General features: G+C 40.3%; 1 non-coding gene and 1 pseudogene across 1 annotated transcript; both read left to right on the forward strand.

The window, feature by feature from the left end:
• The first annotated feature begins 3,329 nt into the window (after positions 1-3,329).
• Positions 3,330-3,436, forward strand: LOC123568473 (U6 spliceosomal RNA). The gene has a single exon (XR_006691849.1). It is a non-coding gene; the product is annotated as a U6 spliceosomal RNA (small nuclear RNA).
• Positions 3,437-11,239: 7,803 nt separating this feature from the next.
• Positions 11,240-12,423, forward strand: LOC102124467 (transcription initiation factor TFIID subunit 9-like; annotated as a pseudogene).
• The last annotated feature ends 4,568 nt before the right edge of the window (positions 12,424-16,991 follow it).

Here is a 16,991-nt window from a genome sequence, read left to right on the forward strand (position 1 = left end):
AGTGTAAGTTTGATCAGGACTAGGGGCAAGCATTCTTGAAGGTCAATATATATCTTTATTCTCTGTATATGTATTCTCTTTATTCCCCTCAAATACAATAAGAGTAATAGCATTAATTTAGATTCTGAACAATATTCTGAAGACTGGCTAATAGCTATTGCATACTTTTCATGTTAAAAATAAGAAGCATCTTTAGTGCAGAATATTAACTGGTGACATATAACTTCAAGGCACCAGGTCATAACTATCCCATTTAATAAATGAGACCACTCTTGCCTTTGAATTGAGCTGAAAGCTGCACTGATATTCACACTTGTGTCCATTGTTTCCCTGTTGTAATATGTGACTCTAGAGTATGCATCTCTTTCTCACATGACAGAGACATGTCTGTCTTAGTTCTTTTTTTGCTACTGCAGTAAATTGGGATGTACTGACCATCAGCCTTGTTAGGCGGCATTCATTGCTCTAGACACCTGTGCTAATGTTCTACTGACCTCTATGTTTATGAAAGAATGATTGATGCGATGTCAAAAGGCTATAAAATATCATCAAATTCTTTCCTTTTCTGGGCAAAAGCTCATGGTGAAGGCAATGTTTATGTCTCTGATTTTCCAAATTCTAAGTCATAGCCAAAGCTCCCAAAGTTACTAAGTTTAAGATTCCATTTGAACTTGGCTTTGTACAATACAAAACTACCCCATATTTAAAAATCACTGTCACAAAGTAATAGATAAGTCCGAAGCAGATAATCCTCCCCTAGCACACAACTTAATAAATAAGCCATGCAACTCCCTGCATAGGCATGCATAAGAAATCTATTCTATTCAGTCTTTTAATTTCCCCAGTGTTCACAGCCATGCTTGCATTTTCAAGAGATAAGCCCACATACTTTTTCCTTAGGAAAAAAAAAGATTTGACTAAAGCAAAATGTGTTCTGTGGTAAATCATTATTTTCAAGCAGTGCCTTTTGTTTACTTGTTTTTCATATTATCAGAGGGATAAATCTTAATCCTGTGTAGAGCATGGCTGCTGATCATGCAAAACTGGAGCTGTCTTAACATGAACAACTGTCCTCCCTCTAACGCCAGGGCTGGCCTTTGAGCGCCATCCAAGAGGATTTGGGGAACCCCAAGTCTCCAAAGCAGAAACAAAGGGAAACACTTGCCCAAGATTACTTTACTACCAAGCATTTAATTATAACTTGAATTTGCACAATACTCTCCCTTTTAGCAGTGATTTCACTGCTAAAACCAAGTGGTATTATTTAAAAAAAAGTTTCCCGCTGCCTAAGTTCAGAGGGTAACCCAGGAATGGATGCGTTTGCAACAATGAACATAGCATCTCTTTTTTGGCAGAGCCTCTGAAGGCGTGATCTGGGGAGTTAAGTCTTCTTTGGAGCACTTTTTTTTTTTACTTTTTTTTTTCAAATGGAGTTTTGCTCTTGTTGCCCAGGCTGGAGTACAGTGGCATGGTCTCAGCTCACTGTAACCTCTGCCTCCCAGGTTCAAGTGATTCGCCTGCCTCAGCCTCCTAAGTAGCTGGAATTACAGGCACCCACCACCACACCCAGCTAATTTTTTGTAGAGGTGGGGTTTCATCATGTTGGCCTGGCTGGTCTCAAACTCCTGACCTCAGGCGATCCACCTGCTCAGTACTTCCCAAAGTACCGAGATTACAGGTGTGAGCCAACCACACCTGGCCTTTTTAACTTTCTTTAAGCAAGGATATTCATACCCCTTCAGTGGTTGGTATTGAATTCTTAAAACTGTCAATGACAATCAAAGTTACCTGTCAGAGCAGAAAGAAACAAAAGAAGGCCGGGCGCGGTGGCTCAAGCCTGTAATCCCAGCACTTTGGGAGGCCGAGGCGGGCGGATCACAAGGTCAGGAGATCGAGACCACAGTGAAACCCCGTCTCTACTAAAAATACAAAAAATTAGCCGGGCGCGGTGGCGGGCACCTGTAGTCCTAGCTACTCAGGAGGCTGAGGCAGGAGAATGGCGTGAACCCAGGAGGCGGAGCTTGCAGTGAGCCGAGATCGCGCCACTGCACTCCAGCCTGGGCAACAGCGTGAGACTCCGTCTCAAAAAAAAAAAAAAAAAAAAAAAAAAAAAAAAAAAAAAGAAACAAAAGAAAAAAAAAACCAAAATCTTACATTATGCATTATCTTTTTAAGAGTGGGCCTGTGGCGGCCAGGCATGGTGGCTCAAGCCTGTAATCCCAGCACTTTGGGAGGCTGAGGCAAATGGATCACAAAGTCAGGCAATCGAGACCAGCCTGGCCAGCATGGTGAAACCCCCACTCTACTAAAAATACAAACATTAACCGGGTGTGGTTGCACTTGCCTGTAATCCCAGCTACTCAAGAGGCTGAGGCAGGAGAATCGCTTGAACCTGGGAGGCAGAGGTTGCAGTGAGCCAAGATCGTGCCACTGGACTCCAGCCTGGGCAACAGAATGAGACTCTGTCTCAAAAAAAAAAAAAAAAAAAGAGTGAGCCTGTGGCTGAGGCTGGCATGTGGGCATCAGTGGAGGTGGAAGTATTCATGTTAAAAAAAAAAAATTTGTTTTTTTTTGAGGTGGAGTCTCGCTCTGTCACCCAGGCTGGAGTGTGGTGGTGCAATCTCCGCTCAGTGCAAGCTCCACCTCCTGGGTTCACACCAGTCTCCTGCCTCAGCCTCCCGAGTAGCTGGGACTACAGGCACCTGCCACCATGCCTGGCTAATTTTTTGTGTATTTAGTAGAGACGGGGTTTCACCGTGTTAGCCAGGATGGTCTCAATCTCCTGACCTTGTGATCTGCCCACCTCGGCCTCCCAAAGTGCTGGGATTACAGGTGGGAGCCACCGCACCCGGCCGGTTTTTCTTTTTTTTAAGACAAGGTCTAGCTCTGTCACCCACACTGGAGTTTAGTGGTACAATCTCGGCTCACTGCAACCCCTGCCTCCTGGGCTCAAGTGATCCTCCCGCCTCAGCCTCCTGAGTAGCTGGGACTACAGGCCTGTGACACCACACCCGGATAATTTTTGTATTTTTTTGTAGAGACAGGGTTTTCCCATGTTTCCTAGGCTGGTCTCAAACTCCTGAGCACAAATGATCTGCCCACCTCAGGCTTCCAAAGTGCTGGGATTACAAACGTGAGCCACTATGCCTGGCCAGGCAATTTCTTATAAAGTTAAGCCTTAGGATTACCTTATGACTCAGCAAGTCCAATCCTAGGTATTTACCTATGAGAAATGAAGTGTATGTTCACCTGAAGACTTATAGTTATCATGGCCTCAAACTGGAAAAACACAGAGTCCATTCCCGGAGGGTGGTAAATAAGCTGTGGTAGTGCTGGCTGCAGCAGCACAGATGCTAGCATCGGAATGATACAGAGAAGATTAGCACGGCTGCTGTGCAAGCATGACAGGCAAACTCGTAAAGCATTCTTTTAATTTTTTAAATAAAAAAAGAAAACACAAATTGTGGTCTATCCATATAATAAACAAATAAAATATGGATAAACACAGCATGGATGAATCTTGAAAACATTACGTCAAGCGAAAGAAGTCAGATACAAAAGAGTGCAAGTTGTATGATTCCATTTCCATGAAGCTTTAGAACAGGCAAACCTACTCTATGGTACTAGGAATTACAACAGTGCTTGCCTCTGGGTGGTGGTGGTGAGTTGACTGGGACACACGGGAACGTTTAATGCTGATGGAAATGCTTTCTGTCTTGACCAGCATTGTGGTTACGTGGATATACACATTTGCCAAAATTCATCACTCAAAGCCTATGCATTTTATTGTATATAAGTGATATCAATGTGAAAAGAGGAAAAACCAAATTAAAAATAGTTCAGATTTTCTATTCTTTAAGTTCCCTAATTGATTAATGTGTGGAGCAGTCAACACATTAGTGAATCACTATAGTGTGGAAAAATTTTGCTGTCAATCTAATGGCTTGTTTGTGCTCACCAGGACTCTTAATCCATCAAAAAGAATTTAAGACCCTAATAAATTAGTTGTAGCATTAGAAGAGGACACACAGCTACAATTCCTTACTTTGCCAGGATTGACAGATGCTAGTTTGATAAGCAAAGGAGCCATCAGTTCAAGTAGCTGGCCATTCATTAGACCAAAGTAGGGTTTAGGTGAGTGGCATCTTCTAATTTGTTGAGAGTTGATAGGCTGGCAATTTCACAAACATTTTTTTTTCTTCACTTTTCATCGACACTACTTCTATATCTAAAATCATGGAAGCATTAGATGTGTCTCCAGTACACTATGCGTTTTGCTTCTGAAAGCCATGTCTGAAAACTCTACTGCAGGTGCTTTGGCTGGTAGGAAAGGCACAAGACATTTGGTTTCTCCTTGAACAGATGTGGTGAGTAAGTGATCCTCTTAGAGTCATGAGAATTAAGGAGATCTAGGAAGATAAAACCAGAACAGCGAGCAAGCTCCAGCTGTGTTTAAGTTATAGGTTTGTGACTCTGGGAGTCTCAGAATCCTAAAAGAAGACCTGAAGATACATATGAATTCTGATCTGTGGAGATGAACTATAATAAATAAGGGTGCTTTCTCTTTAACACTTAAAAATGTTTCAATTCCTTATTTAATATTTGGCTACATTTGTCACTGAAATAAAGTCATATATTTGGAGACGATTGGGCTCTGGAAGTTTTGCTAGGTTATGTTCTTTCCTGTTTATTTCATTAAAGCACTTGTCAGTCTGTTTGGGGGTTTCATTTGGAACCGCAGGTGTGTGTTGCAAACCAGACATAAACTAAATTACAGCATAGGCAGAACTGATCCCTTACAAATGGAAAATGCATATTTTCAGCTGACCTGCTCCTCAGGTAACAAGATGTGGGAGAAAAATATTTATTGGAAATGATGTAATTGCCACCTTATTCTTTTTAAAGTTGCAAAATTGTAATCAAACGGCATTGGTGGGAGAGAATAGCAGAGAAAGAGGAGGGGAATGTAAAGATCTGATCCACAACGCAGCTCCTTGAGAAACACGTGAAAGCTCTGGGGAGGTCAGATGAACTTTCCTTGTTGTGGTTGATGGCTAGGGTGGGAGGGGAGAAGCGAAAACACAGGAGGTGAGGCTAACTGGAACACAGAGCAGTAGTCAATGGGATGGGCAGAGGCCATGAAGCCCCAGAAACACCAGCAGTGTCATGCTGTGTGTAAAATGAAACCATTGTGGTGATTGGTTGCACAACCAACTTGCAATTTGAGGTTATTCAATTTTTTTAAACAATAAAAGCTAAAAACACTTGAGCAGTAATTCAAGGGGACTTAACGAATTACAGTGAGAAAAGCCATAGATGAAAACATTTGTGTAAGTAACTCTTAAAACTTAAAAGTAATTGAAAACATGACATCTATACAATAATTTACAATAGAGTTAAAAGCAAGGTTATGATTTTCCTGGGTGGAGCTGGTTTACATTTGGTTGCATACTGACACTTGTTTTTATTACAAGACCTGGTAAGAAATAATGAAATACCTGTTGAGAATTTTAACATGATGAAAGCAGTGTGAACAGTACAATTTAGTGAATTGCATAGATTTCAGAATGAAGAGCTTCTCTTATGAAAGTGTAAGTTATTGAAGACTAATTCAGTATTCAACATTATGTCAAGTAGGAGGGTGAAGAATGAGTGTGCATGTGTGTGGGTTGTCAAACTTTTTTTTAAGGCAAAATATTTAGTGTAGTGGAAAGGAGTTACCAAACCTTTAAAGTACAGATTGTTCTTTCTTGTTAAATAATATTTCTTTTGAAAAGTGAATTTAAAACAAGGTGTTTATACACAGGAAAATTCTCTAACCTGAAATATAGTTTGATGAATTTTTGCATACATAAATATTTATATAATTATCACTCCAGAAAGTTCTCTCATGTCCCTTTGTAGTCAAAACCCCTTTGTATTCAAAAGTTACCTCTCTTTGATTTCTATCATCATAGATTAATTTTGCCTTTACTTGAACTTCGTAAGAATGGTGTCATTCAGTTTGTACTTATGTTCCATATGATGCTTTCAGAATTCATCCATATTTTTTGCAAGTCTCAGTGATTTGTTCATTTTATTGTTGTGAATTATTTTATTAAATTCCCAATTTGTTTACCTATTCTCCTGTTGTTTGAAAAGCTGATTTGTTTTCAGTTCGGGGCTATGAGGAATGGATCTATATAACACAGTGGTATAAATCTTTTGGGGACATATGTGCTCCTTTCCAAGTCCCACCCTGTGGGGACTTGGTTCTTGCGCCTTTTCCCCCATGCTCCACAACCTCACATTCCCTTCCTTTGTGATTCTGGTTAGACTTGGGAACTTCCACCCAAGATACCAGGTGCCAAACATAGAATACCATTCAGGGAACCAAATTACAAACTTGAAAATGAAAAATCCGCATAAAATGTGATTCCGCAAACTGAGAAGCTTTATTTTATTTTAATGACCACCAATGGATAGCTGTTTGGCCAGTTTTCCTGCAGTGGCGCTCAACTTGCCCTCTTCCCTGTATTGCAGAGCGCTAATACACATTCTGAAGCTTCAGTCTGCCACAATGAGGAAGGAAGATTTGCTGTACTTCCCGCTGGGAAAGGCAGTGCCCAGTCAAAACATCTCGATTGTCCTCTTTCCCATGCATAATTTCAGATGACTCTTCTGATTTTTGGCAAACAGCTGCTGAGGCCCCTTACTGAGCTCGCTAGACTTGGGAACTCTTTGTACGTCTTAAAGCTGCTAACAGCCTTTTGTCATATGTGTTTTCTCAAGAAGTGGCCTCCCAAGATACGAGTTCTCAAGGCCCTCGTTTCCCCTGTTATGCAGGCAAAACTACAGCCCTCATCTCTGGGGCCCTTCCAGGGCATTTTCCGATGCTATGGCCAGGCCTGGGCTAGCTATGCTCAATGAAGGTCGCTGCTACTCCCAAATCAAGCCTCATTCCAAAATCAAGCTGAGGAACCATTTCACTTAGGAGACAACCTTCCGTTTTATCTCTATGAGGAATGACACTGAAGTTTTGAATGTGATACCTGGACACAGATACTTTCTAGTTTCCCTCATTTTTGATAAAATCCAGCTCTTTAAAGGGCTGCTTTTTTTTTTTTTTTTTTTTGTCCCTACTCGGAGAACTTCTCTGTGGACCCGAACACAGAGTCTCCCTCTGTCGCCCAGCTGAAGGGCAGTGGCGCAATCTTGGCTCACTGCAACCTCCACTTCCCAGATTCAAGCGATTCTCATGTGTTAGCGTCCCAGTATCTGGGTCTACAGGCGCCCGCCACCACGCTCAGCTTATTTTTTGTATTTTTAGTAAAGATGGGGTTTCGCCCCTGTCTCTACTAAAAATACAAAAAAAATTAGCTGGGCGTGGTGGCGGGCGCCTGTAGTACCAGCTACTCGGGAGGCTGAGGCAGGAGAATGGCGTGAACCCGGGAGGTGGAGCTTGCAGTGAACCGAGATGGCGCCACTGCACTCCAGCCTGGGCGACACAGCGAGACTCCGTCTCAAAAAAAAAAAAGAGATGGGGTTTCGCCATGTTGCCCAAGCTGGTCTTGAACTCCTGTGCTTAAGCAATACATCCACCTCGGCCTGCCAAAGTGCTGGGATTACCGGCGTGAGCCATCGCGCCCGGCAAGAACCTCTTTGTGGACCTGTACCTTTTTGGTTGTAGAAAATAATTCATCTGTCTCAATTCAAGTAAGGAAATAAATGGACATTTCTAGGTTCTTCTAATTTTCTTTTATCTACTCAGTATTCTGTGGGATTACAATTTGTCTTTTACTGTGATGAAACATTAAAATTTTTCTTAAGATATTTTTCTGACCCAGTGTAATTTTCAAATAAACTGACGCATTGCATTTCCTCCCGTTCAGATGGTCAAATTCAAAACTGTAGTGTTACTTCTCTTAAAGATAAAAAGGGAAGGCTCTCTCTTAAGTGAAGAGGTCCCATAATATGAAGTGGTCCTTTGGAATTAATTGAATCAGTAGCAGCAACTTGAGGCCTGACCAAAGGAAAATTGTAAAGTGGCTAGCGTCCACTGCTTTTTGATTCAGTGTAGCGTTTTCTCCCTTGAAAAGGTAACACTTCCTCACAAAAAGATCTGATGCTTATTAACATTAAGCTGCAAATGACTGAGAACTTTGACATATAGTTATTTTGGAGCATTTTGCATTTTAACACTGATCATACCCAGAAGACAAGTGGGAGGATGCTGGTTGTCAGCCAACATGACTATTCTTAGGTCAATGGGAGCTCTATCCAATAATATGCATAGATGTTGGAGTTGTGAGGCCTTTTGTAGTATGCCTGCTTAGTTACGACTTCACAAGAATGTTCCAGGCATTCTGGATTTCAAAACTTTGGGGCAAATATTCTATTAGTGCCGTTTGGAGAAAGAATCTATTTTCAGACTCAGTCATTTGCTTTGAAGTTCACTGTTCGTACTTGCAGATGACTGGTGGATGTAATATTTTCCAGGCATGGAAGAAAACCCAGTCCTGAGTCTCTAATGAACCTCAGTACAGATAAATGAGAAATAAGAATTGGATTGCTGACAAACTTGGGTTTCAGTCCTCGGTTCTTAGTTGGGGAGCTGGCCATTTTAATAGATGGGGGGGGGGGGGAAGACAAGGAAGTATCTGAGGAGCAAATTCTGTGTTCATTTTGTGCTTCATTGCTCACCTAAATTCTGGGTCACCAGAAGTGAAATGCCTCAATATCCCTCCCACACCAGGATTATATTCTGTTTGCCATTTCTACAGAATCTGTCTTTTCTCTGAGTTTTCAGTCCCTTATTTCAACTCGGGTAGTGCCATAAAAACGTTATTAATATCTCTAGTTTGCAGATGTGAAATCCAAGTTCTTTTATTTTGGGGTCCAGTTTGTTTCCCGTCACTGTGTGTTCTTTTTCAAGTAGTGGTATAAAATAGTTAGACATTGTATAGTACCTTAAACTTTAAAAATCACTTTTATATTGATTGACTGTTGATCGCTCAAGATGAGGAAAAATGAGACTAATGTTAAATATCCAGCCCAATGTAACACAAATCATATGTCAGGCTCCACTAAAGTGTTGGTCTTCCCACTGGGCACCTGTCTTTATACTACAGATAAGCAGGTCTTCTCTGTGGTAATCTAGGTTCTTTGAAAGTTCTTTATGAATGTGCATACAGATAAAAGTGTCAAAAGATGAGATCTGGGTGTTGAGGAAAATAAAAGATGGAAAAGAGAGAAGGAGGGGCTGATCGTTTCAAGAGGCAACTGAGTATAGTGAAATAAACACTGGTCTGGGGCTAAATATTAACAACAGGAGCTATTATATATTGAATGGTTTCTATGTGCTAGGCAGAATCTGAAGCCCTATGTTGATTTTCTCCATGAATCTTAATAGTAAGCCTGTGATGAAGATCCTATCACCATCTCCGTTTTACAGATGAAGAAACTGAGGCTTGGAGAAATTAAATAGGCCATCCACGTTTACACAGTTAAGTACTGAAGCCAGGATTAAAAGCATCATGCTCTATTGCTTCTCATTATTTGAATCCCATAAAAAAGTTCTTGGTCTTGGTCCATGTTTACTAAGCAGAGGCTAGGCTGGCTAGAGTTTATCACTTCTTTGTAACACTTATATTTGAAATCATAAATCAATAAACTACTCCTCTGATTTAATTAAAAATAATAGCTAACCTCTACTGAGTGCTTACTAGGTGCAAGGCTTGGTTCCAAGCACTATACACATTTAATCCTCACAACAGTTATCGCTCATTTAATCATCACCACAATCTTTGAGGAGGTTACTACCTATTAATAACTCTATTTAACAAACAAGGAAATATAGCCCAGAAAGGCTCTGTCCTTGGCCCAAGTTTGCAGAGCCAGCAAGTAGTAAAGTCAGTCTGAATCCAGGCAGTCTGGCGTTCATAACCACTCTTCTGTACTGGCACTATCTTTATTTTATTTTATTTTCTCCTTTTCACATGGTTATGAATTTTCTGAGGTTAAATCAGGATGAAGAGAAAGGCCCGGCATGGAAATAGAGGTGCCTGAAGGCCAAGACAGGAAAGAGTCACTTTCCCACCTCCCTCTGGGAAGATCTCACTGAGTCTGTGTATTCAGTGGGTGTGTCGCCTCTTACATTTACTGTTTATGACAAATGACCAGAGGATCTTATGGGCCTGGGTAAGGTAAGTCTTTCCTAAGAAATAGTCTACTCATGGTATGATGGCCCATTTGATGTCTGAGCCTGCAAGTCCAGGAGAGAAATTCTGAACCAGGAAATATTTTTTAAGCTAATGAATGTCACCCTCTAAGGTGTTTTAGGAGATGGCCTGCTGATTTCCCTGGAGATACTCTGGGCCCACAATTGGCCATATTTTAAAAGATTCCCCATGTGTTCCGTCAAATATAATGAAGTACAAATTTTGTCGTGCAGATGTGATGCTACAAGATCTCAGAAGGCACGGAGTGTCAGGTGGGTTAGTGACAGCTTCAATTATATGGAGGCATTTGAATGGAAAGGGAAGGGATGAGGCTCGAGTTGAAGATGAGGCAATGGTGGGTGAGGGTGGGGGACACAGGCATAGAGAGAGAGGTCGCCTCTAAGGAGACGTCTCTGCTTGGGAGCAGTGAGAACAGGTGAGCAGATAAGGAGAGGCTAGATGTTGGAGGGAATAGAGAGTTCACAATTAACATTGGAGAGAACAAGGAGCCAACATCAGGATGAAAGGGGTGTTCAAGGGAGATGATTCCAGTAGGAGTGTCTGGTGGTGTATTTTTGGAGGGCAAGTCATTTGTTCCAAGAGACGTTCGTAGAGTAAATTTAGAAACCTGAGAATAAAAATTGAGATTAGAAGGCCGGGCACGGTGTCTCACGCCTGTAATCCCAACACTTTGGGAGGCTGAGGCGGGCAGATCATAAGGTCAGGAGATCGAGACCATCCTGGCTGACACAGTGTAACCCCGTCTACTAAAAATACAAAAAAATTAGCTGGGCATGGTGGCAGGCACCTATAGTCCCAGCTACTCAGGAGGCTGAGGCAGGAGAATGGCGTGAACCCCAAAGGTGGAGCTTGCAGTGAGCCAAGAGTGTGCAGCTGCACTCCAGTCAGGGCGACAGAGCGAGACTCTGTCTCAAAAATAAATAAATAAATAAATAAATAAATAAATAAATAAATAAATAAATAAAATATAGGGACTGTCTTCATTTTATTTTATTTACTCTTTTTCGATGTTGCTTCCAAACATCCTGCTCACCCTCGTCAAGAACTTTAAGGGCAGAGGCCAGGTACACCAGGGGTTGGAAAAACCACACTAGGCAAAGAACTTGCATCAAAATCGGGACTGAAATACATTAATGTTGGTGATTTAGCTTGAGAAATCTGATCATCGGATATCATGGAGTCTGGCAAGATGGCTTCTCCCAAGAGCATGTCGAAAGATGCACAGATGATGGCACAAATCCTGAGGGATATGGGGATTACAGAATATGAGCCAAGAGTTATAAATCAGATGTTGGAGTTTGCCTTCCGATATGTGACCACAATTCTAGATGATGCAAAAATTTATTCAAGCCATGCTGAGAAAACTACTGTTGATGCAGATGATGTGCGATTGGCAATCCAGTGCCGCGCTGACCAGTCTTTTACCTCTCCTCCCCCAAGAGATTTTTTATTAGATATCGCAAGGCAAAGAAATCAAACCCCTTTGCCACTGATCAAGCCATATTCAGGGCCTAGGTTGCCACCTGATAGATATTGCTTAACAGCTCCAAACTATAGGCTGAAATCTTTACAGAAAAAGGCATCAACTTCTGCGGGAAGAATAACAGTCCTGTGGTTAAGTGTTGGTTCAGTTACTAGCAGACCAAGTACTCCCACACTAGGCACACCAACCCCACAGACCATGTCTGTTTCAGCTAAAGTAGGGACTCCCATGTCCCTCACAGGTCAAAGGTTTACAGTACAGATGCCTACTTCACAGTCTCCAGCTGTAAAAGCTGCAGACTTTTCCTGCAACCTCAGCAGTTCAGAATGTTCTGATTAATCCCTCATTAATTGGGTCCAAAAACGTTCTTATTACCACTAATATGGTGTCATCACAAAATACTGCCAATGAATCATCAAATGCATTGAAAAGAAAATGTGAAGATGATGATGATGATGACGATGATGATGATGATGATGATGATGACTATGATAATTTGTAATCTAGCCTTGCTGCATGTAACATGTATACTTGGTCTTGAATTCATTGTACTGATATTAAACGTGCATGCTGGATGTTTTCAAGTTGTGCTTTAGAAAACTTTAATAATATTTAATGAGTAAATACAGTTACCATACTTTTCAATTGAAATGAAGGTTTTTCATCAGCGTTAAAAGTGTAAGAAAAATAAAGTTGTCATTCATTACTTTAAAAAAAAAATTTACTCTTTTTCACATGGTTATGAATTTTCTGAGGTTAAACCAGGGTGAAGAAAAAGGCCCAAAGTAGAAATAGAGGTGCCTGAATGGCAAGGCAGGGCAGAGCCACCTTCTCACCTCCCCACCTCCCTCTGGGAAGATCTTACTGGGTCTATGTGCCCCATGAGCGTATCCAATCTTGCATCTACTGTTCATGAGAAATGAGTATTTGTAGCTGTGGACTAATTTAGTCCTACTGAGCCACTAGCCCATTAGAGTTGGAACTATTGCGCCATCCTAGGATTGCACTGAGAGCTGCCCTTATTTGGGTAGAGCCATTCTCTGCCCCAGGGCCACTGAAGGGAGACCCGTGGGAAACATCTGCTCATTGACGGTTTGCTTTTGTGCTGCAGAAGAGGGAGAGGACAATGTCATTTTGTTTTTGGAACTGATCCCAGGAACAAAGACATTGTACTTGCTTCTCCTTCTCTCAGCACCTGTTGCTGGATGACTGAGATTCAGACCTGTACCTGCTTCTACCATTCCTTTATGCTCCTTGGGCTCATAGTCATAGAGTCTGGCTTTTTCTGGAGCAGACTCATTAGAATGGCCATATCCTAATTTCTGTCTTCTGGCACCTCTAATTGTTTACTCTTTAAATGCTGGCATTTTCTGTCCAGTGTTTTAGCCTCAGTCATCTCCTCCCCCGACACTTTCATGCTCGGCGTGAGCTCTTCCAGAACCAGGTGTTCACTACCATCCATGTGCTGGTGACTTCCATGGCTGTGTCTCCTGTCCAGACTCCCTTCCCAAAATGGAGTAAGACTGGGAGTCAGGAAAGCTGGTCCCAAAGCACCACAGGAGCCAGTCACCTTTGTCCTTTTCAGAGACAAAGAGTGCAGCCCATCTTTGCCTGATCATAGTAAAATAAATGGCCATGATTATTGGTGGGCGGGGGTAGGGTGGAAGATGAGTAGACAGGGATGAATCATTATGAATCCATCTCTAACACTGGAAAGACAATGGCTAATTCTGCAGTTGGTTGAATCCACAGATGCAGAACCTATGGATACAGAGGGCCAACTGTGTATATTGTATTTATGTAACTCTTTTGAATTTTTACTAAATAAACACACCCATGTAACCATCACTTAGGTGAAAAATACATTACCCCCACCCCACAGGCTTTCCTCTTGCTGTCTTCTGGTGAGGACCTCTTCCCAAAAGGTAACCTATTCTATCTTTATATAAGATTTGTAGCAATGGAATCATCCAGCCAGTGCCATATTGTGTCTGGATTCTTTCTCTCAACATTATGTTAGATACTTGTGGGAATAACTGTTGTTCACAAGTACAACAAGATCAAGAACAAATTCATTCTAAATATGCCCAAGTTATGTATCCTGTTTGTTGATAATGAACATTTGTGCTGTTTTCAGTTTCTGGTTATTTCAAATTATGTACTATATTCTTGCATGTGTCTTTGGTGCTCGTACACGTGTATTTCTGTTAGCTGTGTAACTTGAAGTGGGAGTGCCAGGTCAAAGGGTATGTGTATTTTCAGATTTAGTAGATAATGATAAAATGTTTTCTAAAGTGGTTTCATCCATTTGCATCCATACCAGCAGCAATGGACAATTTCCATTATTCTACATCCTCACCCACATTTGTTATAGTCTATTTTGAAACAAAAAATAGCCAATTTGGTGGTGTATAATGACATTGCATTGTGGTTTTAAAGTAGATTTTTGTAATTACTATTAATATTATATACAATTTTGTATGTTCATTAGTTATTTGGATATCCTCTTTTATAAGTATCTTACTCATTAATTAAGATTGGTTGCTGGGTTTTTAAGTTGATTTTCAGTATTTTTTCATATAATCAGAATATAAGTCCTTTGTTGAAGATCTGTGTTGCACATGTCTTCTATTTTTCACTCTCTTAAAATTGTCTTTTGATGAACAAAGACTGTCTTCTGATAAAGAGAATAATATATTCCAATTTATGATCTTTTCCTTTGTGTTTAATTTTTTTTAATGTTCTGTGTAAGAAAGGTTGTAAAGGTATGTTCTTATGTTATTGTCTAGGAGCTTTGCTGTTTTATCTTCCACATTTGAATCCAGTCTATGTGGAAGTGATGTGTGTGTGCATGACATGTGGTGGGGGATTAAGATTCATTTTTTAAAATAGGGATATCGGCCAGGCACGGTGGCTCACGCCTGTAATCCCAGCACTTTGGGATGCCGATGTGGGCAGATCACTTGAGCCCAGGAGTTCGAGACCAGCCTGGACAACATGGCGAAACCCTGTCTCCACTAAAAATACAAAACTTAGCCAGGAGTGGTGACGTGTGCCTGTAGTCCCAACTACTTTGGAGGTTGAGGTGGCAGGGTCACTTGAGCCCAGGATGTTGAGGCTACAGTGAGCCAAGATTGTGCCACTGCACTTCAGCCTGGGCCACAGAGTGAGACCCTGTCTCAAAAAAAATATATATATATATCATTTATTCAGAAACCATTTAATGTAAAGCTCATCTTTTCCTTAGCACACTGAGGAAGTGTTCTCCTTCCAGATTGCAGTGGCTATTGTAGGCCTTTTGAATTTTCCTACTAATTTTTGAATCATCTTGTCATTTTTCATTGAAAAATTTCAACAAAGATTTTTGATTGTGATTGTATGGAATCTATAGATCAATATAAAGGAAAAATGATACCTTTGCAATGTTGAGTCTTCCATTACTTAATTATAAAATTTCCTTTTCCATGTAAGTTTTTATTTTCTCCCAGTAATGTTTTATTGCTTTCTGTATTGAGTTTTGCACATCTTTTGTTAGACTAATTTCATGGTATTACTTTTTAAAATAAAAATATTATTTAAAAATTATATCATATTAAAAAGTTTTATTTTCAAATTCCTTTTGGCTGGTAGGTACAGTAATCTTTTCTTACCCATGTTTTTGATTTCTGGGGTTTCAGTTACCCATAGTCAACTGTGGTCCAAAAATATTAAATGGAAAATTCCAGAAATAATTTATAACTTTTAAACTGTGTCATTCAAAGTGATGAAATCTTGTGCCAACCTGCTCTGTCCACCCTGGGATGTGACTCATCCCCTTGTCCAGCATGTCTGTACTGTCTATGCTACTTGACCATTTAATCACTTAGTGGCTCTCTTGCTTATCAGATTGACTGTTGCAGTATCACAACAGTTGATATGTTCAAGTAACCCTTATTTTATTTAATAATGGTCCCAAAGTGCAAGAGTAGTAACGCTGGTAATTCAGATATGCCAAAGAGAAGCCATAAAGTACCTCCTTTAAGTGAAAAGGATAAGTTTATCATAGGTATGTAGGTATAGGAGAAAACATACCACATATAGGGTTCAATACTATCCATGTTTCAGGCATCTACTGTGGGGGTTGGAATGTATTCTCTATGGATAAAGCAGGAAGGCGGGGGGCGGGGGGGACGACTGTACATAAAAATACTTTTTTTTTATACTTTGTATCAGCAACTTTGCTAAATTCACTGATTAATTCTAATAAGTAATATATGTATTCTTCTGGATTTCTACATGTCATCTGTGAATACTGACAATTTTATTTTTCCTTTCCGTTTCTTATACCATTTATTTCTTTTTCTTGTTTTGTTCCATTGGTTAGCTCAAGGTTGAATTAAAGTGGTGATGGCTGGCATTCTTGTTATATTCCAGATCTCAGGGGTAAAGCTTTTAATATTTTGTTGTTAAATATAGTGTTTGTCATAGGTTTTAAAAATATACACTTCATTAAATTAAGGAAGTTTCTTTCTAATTTTGCTGACATCTAAAAAAATCACAAATGGATGTTGAATCTTATTAGATATTTTTCTGCATCTATTGGGATGAAAATATGAGTTTTTTTCTTTATTCTGTGGATGTGATAAGTTACATTGATTAATTTTCAAATGTTAGACCAACCTTAAATTCCTACAATGAACTCAGTTTGATTGTGATGAACTACCTTTTTCATATGTTGCTAAATTCCATTTATTTAGAATATTTGCATCTATATTCATAAAAGAGATTGGCTTGTCTTTTTTCTCTTAATATCCTTGTCAAGTTTTGCTGTCAATGTTATGCTAGTCTTGTCAAAGGAATTGGGAAGTATTATCTCTTTTTATATTTTCTAGAAAAGCCTGTGTGATATTGGCATTATTTCTTCCTTAATTATTTGGAAGAATTCACTAGCGAAGGTCTCTGGGCTTTTTCTTTGTGGAAGGTTTATAAATTATGGATGCTTTTTAGAATAGATTCCAGTTCAATGGTTGACGTGGCTTAAATATTTGTACCCTCAAATCTCGTGTTGATATGTAATCCCCAATGTTGGAGGTGGGACCTGGTGGGAAGTGCTTGGGTATTGGGGGTGGATCCGTCATGCCTTGGTGCTGTCCTCTCGATAGTGAGTGAGTTCTTGTGGTATCTTGTTGTTTAAAGGTGTGTGGCACATCCCCCTCCCCACTCTCTCTCTTGCTCCTACTTCCACCATGTGAGATGTTTGCTCCCCCTTCATGATGCACCACGATTGTAAGCTTCCTGAGATCCTCACC

This window comes from Macaca fascicularis, chromosome 13, assembly GCF_037993035.2.
Source record: "Macaca fascicularis isolate 582-1 chromosome 13, T2T-MFA8v1.1".
NCBI classification, from domain to species: Eukaryota; Metazoa; Chordata; class Mammalia; order Primates; family Cercopithecidae; genus Macaca; species Macaca fascicularis.